Genomic DNA, 7,794 nt, shown 5'->3' with positions numbered 1-7,794 from the left:
TCTCGTTCTAGTTCTCTCTCTCTCTCTCTCTCTCTCTCTCTCTCTCTCTCTCTCTCTCTCTCTCTCTCTCTCTCTCTCTCACTCTCACTCTCACTCTCACTCTCACTCTCACTCTCACTCTCACTCTCACTCTCACTCTCACTCTCTCTCTGTTACTCTCTCTCTCTCGTTTTCTATGTTTTCTTTCTTTCTCTCCTTTCCTTATCATTGTTAGTTCTCTTCTTCATGGTCAGTTTTCTATTCTTCCTTCTCCTCTCTCTCTCTCTCTCTCTCTCTCTCTCTCTCTCTCTCTCTCTCTCTCTCTCTCTCTCTCTCTCTCTCTCTCTCCCTCTCTCCCTCCCTCCCTCCCTCCCTCCCTCTCTCCCTCCTTCCATCTCTCCCTCCATCTCTCCCTCTCCCTCCCTCTCCCTCCCTCCCTCCCTCTCCCTCCCTCCCTCCCTCCCTCCCTCTCCCTCTCCCTCTCCCTCTCCCTCTCCCTCTCTCTCTCCCTCCCTCTCTCCCTCCCTCTCTCCATCTCTCCCTCCCTCTCCCTCTCCCTCCCTCTCTACCCCCCACACGCATATTAAGAGTCGTAATTTACAAGTTATTACCGAATGTGCGAATAACAGGTATTTGAGCTAAAAGAACGACTCCTGTCTGCATGTTGTGAATACGCGAACGCTCCGGATTCGACCTTCAGAGTGAAAAAAAAGAAAAGAAACGTGTCAGAAATTGCAAGGTGATGTTGCATACGATCGGTTGGATATTGAATGGCAGTACATCGACTGCAGGGATCAAGGAGGAATATTGATTTTGATTGTCTTGGCTGCTTCTGAGTTTATGACAATGTCGACCGCTGAGTGTGCGGATTGTGGCTAAGATAACTTTAAGGAGAAAGAGTGGAGGCAAGGAGGGAGGGAGGGAGGCAAGGAGAGAGGCAGGGAGGGAGGGAGGGAGGGAGGGAGGGAGGGAGGGAGGGAGGGAGGGAGGGAGGGAGGGAGGCAAGGAGAGAGGCAGGGAGGGAGGGAGGCAAGGAGAGAGGGAGGGGAAGGGGGTGGGAGGGATTATGGATGGGTTGGAAGAAGATAAGGAAGAAAGAAAGAAAACGAGAGAGAGGGAGGGAGGGAGGGAGGGAGGGAGGGAGGGAGGGAGGGAGGGAGGGAGGGAGGGAGAGAGAGAGAGAGAGAGAGAGAGAGAGAGAAAGACAAAGACAGACAGACAGACAGACAAAAAAACAGAACCCTAACCACAGAGACGTAACCTGGTCCAACCCAAACCAGAGTGAGGAAGCAAGAAAAAAAAAGAATGTCAGAAGGTTTACAGAGTCTGTTTTAAAGGCGGAAGTCTAAGCCGAAGTCGTGGCATTCGGACGGGTCTGCTATCAACGTGATGACGCAATTTCTGAAATTTGCATAACAAGATAGTGACACGGAAATGTAATGGCTACACCTGGTTGGGCGTTGATTTGGTTTTATATACTGTGTGTGTGTGTGTGTGTGTGTGTGTGTGTGTGTGTGTGTGTGTGTGTGTGTGTGTGTGTGTGTGTGTGTGTGTGTGTGTGTGTGTGTGTGTGTGTGTGTGTGTGTGTGTGCATGTATGTATGTATATATATACATATACATATAGTGTATATATATATATATATATATATATATATATATATATATATATATATATATATATATATGTATATATGTATATACATGTATGTATACACGGATATATAAAAGCATACACAACTACCTACCTACGCACACACTTACACATATACACATGCATACCACAAAATATACACGTCATTAAAAAGATAAAATTGAAGTATAAGTACACCGTATAATCTGATATCACACTTACAAAAACACAAATAAAAACATGCAACGCACCCAATTACTCATTCTTAAAATTGCTACTGCAAATATAGACTGCAAAAGAATTACAGGTTAAAAAGCAGATAGAGTTATCAGTAGAAAAAAGTGTATCCACTAAATCAAAGAAAAATTCTAGAAACTCAATGAGCTCATAATCTCTCTCTCTCTCTCTCTCTCTCTCTCTCTCTCTCTCTCTCTCTCTCTCTCTCTCTCTCTCTCACTCACTCTCACACTCACACTCACACTCACACTCACACTCACATTCACACTCACACTCACACTCACACTCACACTCACATTCACATTCACATTCACACTCACACTCACACATACACATACACACACACACACACACACACACACACACACACACACACACACACACACACACCTCTCTCCCAGTCTCCTCTTTTACCCATTTATCTTGTCTCTCCCATCTCCTCTCTTTATTCCATCTCTTCCACCTCCTCTTCTATCCCAACCACAATCAAGAGAGGGAGAGTGATGGGTCGATTGCTATCATTGCAAAAAATTATTTCCATTGCATCGATTAGTTAATGGTGCTCCTGTTGTTGCATTTTTTTTTTTAACTGATGCTTGTTTACGTATGTTGAAGATCAGTCAGCATTAGTAAACAAATACAAAAGGACAAAAATATTATGCAACGATAGCAATAATAACAACAGTAAAACAATACAGAAAAACGAAATACAGTAAAATAAAAATAATAATAATAAATAAAAAAAACATTTAAACAATAAAAGTAAATAAAAATAATACAGCTCAACATCACACGCATACACACACACACAACACAAGAAAACATCAAACTAACAGAAAACAAACAAAACAAAAACAAAACAAATACAACTACAGTAGCCTCCTGTATGGCAAGCGGATTAATGGAATGCTAAATTCTGTCATGGAACTTTATATAGCCGTGTGTGTGCGTGTTTTCGAGGGGGGGAGGAGGGGGCAGAGGAAGGGGAGACAGGAGGAAAAGAGAGGGGGAGTATAAGGGGAGGTAGGAGGGAGAGAGAGGGGGAGTAGAAGGGGAGAAGGGGAGGTAGGAGGGAGAGAGAGGGGGGGAAGGGGAGATGGGAGGGAGGGAGAGGGGGGAAGGGGAGATGGGAGGGAGAGGAAGGGGAGAAGGGGAGGTAGGAGGGAGATAGAGGGGGAGAAGGGGAGATGGGATGGAGAGGAAGGGGAGAAGGGAGGAAGAGGAAGGCGAAGGGGAGAAGGTGAGATAGGAGGGAGAAAGGGGAGGGGGAGGTAGGAGAGTTAGAGGGGAGGTAGGAGGGGGAGAAAGGGGAGAACAGGAGAAAGGGGGAGAGGAATGGGAGAAGGGGAGAAGGGGAGAGGGGGGAGGTAGGAGGGGGAGAAGGGGAGAGGGGAGGTAGGAGGGGGAGATGGGAGGGAGAGAGAGAGGAAGAAATAGGGGGAGAAGGGGAGATAGGAAGGAGAGGTAAGGGAGAAGGGGAGAGGGGAAAGTAGGAGGGGTAGGGGAGAGGGAGAAATAGGGGGAGAAGGGGAGATAGGAAGGAGAGGAAAGGGAGAAGGGGAGAGGGGAAAGTAGGAGGGGTAGGGGAGAGGGAGAAATAGGGGGAGAAGGGGAGATAGGAGGGAGAGAGTGATAGAGAATGATGAGAGGAATCGGGGGGGAGAGAAATGGATAAGGGGGGAAGAGAGGGAGAAGGGGAGACTGAGAGAATGAGAAAGGGGGAGAGGCAGAGGGAGGAAAAAACAGGGAGAAGGGGGGGAGGGAGAAGAAGAGAGAAAGAGATAGAGGAAGAAGGGGGAGGGGGGAGGAAGACAGAAAGGAGAGAGGAAAGGAGGAAAAAAGTGTGAGAAGATAGGAAGGGAGAGGGAGAAAGAGGGAGATGAGAGAGAAGTAGAAAAAAATAGAGAAGAGGAGACGGGGAGATGGAGATATGGAAGAAAGGGGAAAACAGAGGGGGTGATCAGAGGAGGTTGGGGGTGAGGAGAAGCAGGAAGGAAGGGAGGTGGGGGGGGGGGGGGGGGGCGGATGGGGAGTTGCATCCAGAGCAATTTCGACTGGGATTCCTCCTTTTTTTTAAGTTCTATCGATTCTATGCGTGTGCCGCGTGTGTATTGTGTCTGTGTCGTGTGTGGGTGAGTGAGAGAGAGAGAGAGAGAGAGAGAGAGAGAGAGAGAGAGAGAGAGAGAGAGAGAGAGAGAGAGAGAGAGAGAGAGAGAGAGAGAGAGAGAGAGAGAGAGAGAGAGAGAGAGAGAGAGAGAGAGAGAGAGAGAGAGAGAGAGAGAGAGAGAGAGAGAGAGAGAGAGAGAGAGAGAGAGAGAGAGAGACAGACAGACAGAGACAGACAGACAGAGACAGACAGACAGAGAAAGAGAGACAGAAACAGACATAGAGACAAAGACAGAGACAGATAGACAGACAGACAGACAGACAAACCAAAACCCAGACAAACACAGACTGAGAGACAGAACGAGAGAAAGCGTACGCCGTGCTTCAGTGTGCGTGTCCCCATATGTGTGGTATTGAAGAGCAAACCCTCCACTGGTCTCACAAACGTGGAAACGCTCCCAACCCCTAGCTATCGTTGTGCCAAGGAGACATACCCTTTAAGGTTGATATTTAATCAGAAGGAGCACAGAAACGTAACCCTTACAGACCCCACAGCCGTTGTCTCGTGAAGAATTCATGCAAGAGTGGAAAGGGTGTCTGGTTCAGGGTGTAGCATGTGAAGGGGTGCCGGTTAGACTCCGGGAAATGCAACTTGGTATCTATCGAATGAATATGAATTGTCAACGCGGCTTTAATGGTATCGATTGTGTACTGTTTCGTATTAAAAAGGGTTTTTAAAAATATTGATTTTGGACTGTTTCATATCAAGAGGGGTTTTGAGTTATCGATTATGTATTGTTTCATGTCAAAGGGGTTTTAAATTGTCGATTACGGACTGTCCATATTCATGGGGTTTCGGATATAGCAAAGTATCAATGTTTCACTTCATTCTAAAGAGTTGTAGTAAATGCATCATGCATTTTGATTAACGAGTTTTCAAGAAAAGATGAAGTTCCTTTCACGTAGAAGCAAAAAAAAAAAAATGCATAAAACTCTAAGGGCCTCAAACACAGTATCCCCAAGAGCTATGATCATAAAGACGAAAGATACGATAGAATATTAAAACAAAAAAAAAGCGAAAGATAAATGAGACAAAGAAAACGAATGACAACAGAAAACGGTGAATGGAGCGCCATCTGTTAGTTGGATATTAAGACTAAGAGGATAAACGTTGTTTCGTTCCCTGTTTAAAAAAATAATAATAATAAAAAAAAATAAAAAATAAAAAAAATAAAAAGAGAGAGAGAGAGAGAGAGAGAGAGAGAGAGAGAGAGAGAGAGAGAGAGAGAGAGAGAGAGAGAGAGAGAGAGAGAGAGAGAAATTGATAAGAAAAAAGTTGAAACATGTTGCCGTAAAAGATACATATTTCCTGTTAATAAAACGTTTCCTATCGTAGTCTGAAACCATTAAATTTAAAAACGCAAAGAAAACGGAGAAACGGTTGAGCCAAAAGCCATTACGGTAAGAATAGCATATTAAAATAACATGCATTGGGGAAAATATCATTCTGACTAACACAAAAAAAAACATAACTGGAAACAGAGCTCATTGAAATATAAAAGTCCTTTTAGAGATGTAATCACAGAGAGAGCGAAACAAATTGACCAAAATTTCATAAAATGAGTTCTGAATTACCATGCCTATCATCACCTTTCTTTTTCTCGTAAAATATATATGTTAATCATGCAGAAAATAATGAGGTCATTTGTAACTTGATCATCCTTTTGCCTCACTTTCATATTTCTTCGTTCGTACTTTTTTTTTCTCTCTCTCTTTAATCATGGATCATCGATTTATCTGCCTTCCTATTCCACATGTCTTTCGCTGACCTCTGACCCCTGACCTCTGACCCTTGCCAACGGAATGCCTTTAAAAATACAACAAGACATTACATTCTGTACTTTAACACCCACTTCGTCACGCAAGAACAAAAGACACCGAACAATTTCCAGACGAGGGCAAGCAAGCAAGCAAGCAAAAAAAAAGACAAAAAAAAAATAAAAAATAAAAACACGAGACAAAAGAAAACAAATAAGAAACGAGGAGCGAAATCAGAACAACTTGCGATTATCTGTTGCAGAAATGTTCTTGTGCTTGCAACAATATTCCTGTGAGTTACTAAACAACGAGTGCAATCATTCCTGTTGCTTGTGTCATTATATCATTAGTACCTTGCAATTGCTATCATTACTTTTGGCTATTCCTATCATCACTTCTATTATTGCTTTCATTAATTCCGCTATTTCTATCTATATTTCTGCTAATATTATCAGCATTTCCTTTTTGCTGTCATATTATCTTACGAATATTGTTACAATTATTGTCATTACTTGTAACACTGATATCATTAGCACCACTGTTTGGATTATACTTTTCTCGTTGACAAAGATAATTAAATCATAGCATTGGTTTTCATTATGATAACAATTATCATTATCGTTATTATCTTTATCATTTTTATTACTATCAATATCAATAATAATAGTAATAATAATAATTTATATTGCTACGATTACTACTGCTGCTACTACTGATAACAACAATAATAATAATAATAATAATAATAATAATAATGATAATGATAATAATGATAATAATAATAACAATAACAATAAGAACGCTGATGATAATGATAACAATAATAACAATACTAAAAACAATAATAATGATAATAACAATAATAGTAATAATAATAATAATAATAACCTAAATGCTAATGACCAGCAGTCACAAAAGGGCACCCTTTACCTTCGCCTCATCCTTAATCAGCACAATTCACCAAATCAATTCATGCAAACTCGAGTCTAAGTTGCAATTACGTCAGAGTGTCCTGCTGTCAGCTGTCCAAGTCAGCGCCGATCTCGAGTCCCGTGCGGCGTCAGGAGTGTCAGCAGCCGGGAGTAGCTCAGACGACCAGTTGGCCTTTAAGTCGTACCGGTACGGCTCTACGACCTTCGTGAGCTTTTTTTCCCTGGTCGTTGGAGCTTTGGAATCTTCTAGTTTGTGTGTTTGTTTCTTGTTGTTTCTTGCTGTTGCTTGCTGTGTTTTTTTCTTGCTTTTGTTTTGTCTTGTTTCTCTCGATTGGTGGATTTTTATTACTTGAAAACTTATCTTTTTTCTTTTCTTTCTTTCTTTTTTTTAACTTTCGGTTGACATTTGATGGCGATTTTGAGAACGACCATTATAGCCCTCTAATTCGTTAAGCTGTGTTGAAGTGGAGAAAAGTTATCATAACGACTACGACTGAGACTACTTACCCCCTTCACCCCCCCTCACCCTCCCTCTCCCCTCACCCTCATCCCCCCCTTCCTTCATTTAAGCACTTCGCTACGACACAACGGCTACTTAGTATCACATTACCGGGACGACACACGCTGATGCTCACGGACTCAAATAAACGCGCGTGTGCACATGCGGGTACGACCAACACACACACACACACACACACACACACACACACACACGCACGCACGCACGCACGCACGCACGCACGCGCACACACACAAGCACACACACACACACACAAGCACACACACACACACACACACACACACACACACACACACACACACACACACACACACACACACACACACACACACATAAACACACCTACACACGGAACATGTTACCAACAAGGTCGATGACCCACAGTGGCTAAGTCGTTTTAACCTCAAACGAGAAAAGAAAAAAAAATCAAACATCAATTCTCATCAAAACGAAATGGGCGTGTGTCGTTCAGGTTTAAATCCCTTAACTAAGAACGACTCAACGAGCAGAACATATCGGAATCACCGTACTTACCGGAAGAGAGAGACGGAGGGGAGATCGCCAATAACC

General features: G+C 43.0%; 1 protein-coding gene across 1 annotated transcript in view; it reads right to left on the bottom strand.

The window, feature by feature from the left end:
* The window catches only part of LOC122259666 (uncharacterized), a 64,341-nt gene that overhangs the window by 56,422 nt on the left and 125 nt on the right, over nucleotides 1–7,794 (bottom strand). Inside the window, exon 1 of the mRNA XM_086546732.1 lies at nucleotides 7,759–7,794. This exon is cut by the window's right edge and continues 125 nt beyond it. The gene's annotated coding sequence lies outside the window, so the exon portion shown is untranslated. The remainder of the gene's footprint in view (nucleotides 1–7,758) is intronic.

The sequence above is a fragment of the Penaeus japonicus genome, unplaced genomic scaffold (genome assembly GCF_977035675.1).
Source record: "Penaeus japonicus unplaced genomic scaffold, GWHDUDI00000001_assembly GWHDUDI00000018, whole genome shotgun sequence".
In the NCBI taxonomy this organism is placed as follows: domain Eukaryota; kingdom Metazoa; phylum Arthropoda; class Malacostraca; order Decapoda; family Penaeidae; genus Penaeus; species Penaeus japonicus.
The sequence above is the reverse complement of the archived record's forward strand: the minus strand, read 5'-3'. Positions and strand labels throughout refer to the sequence as shown.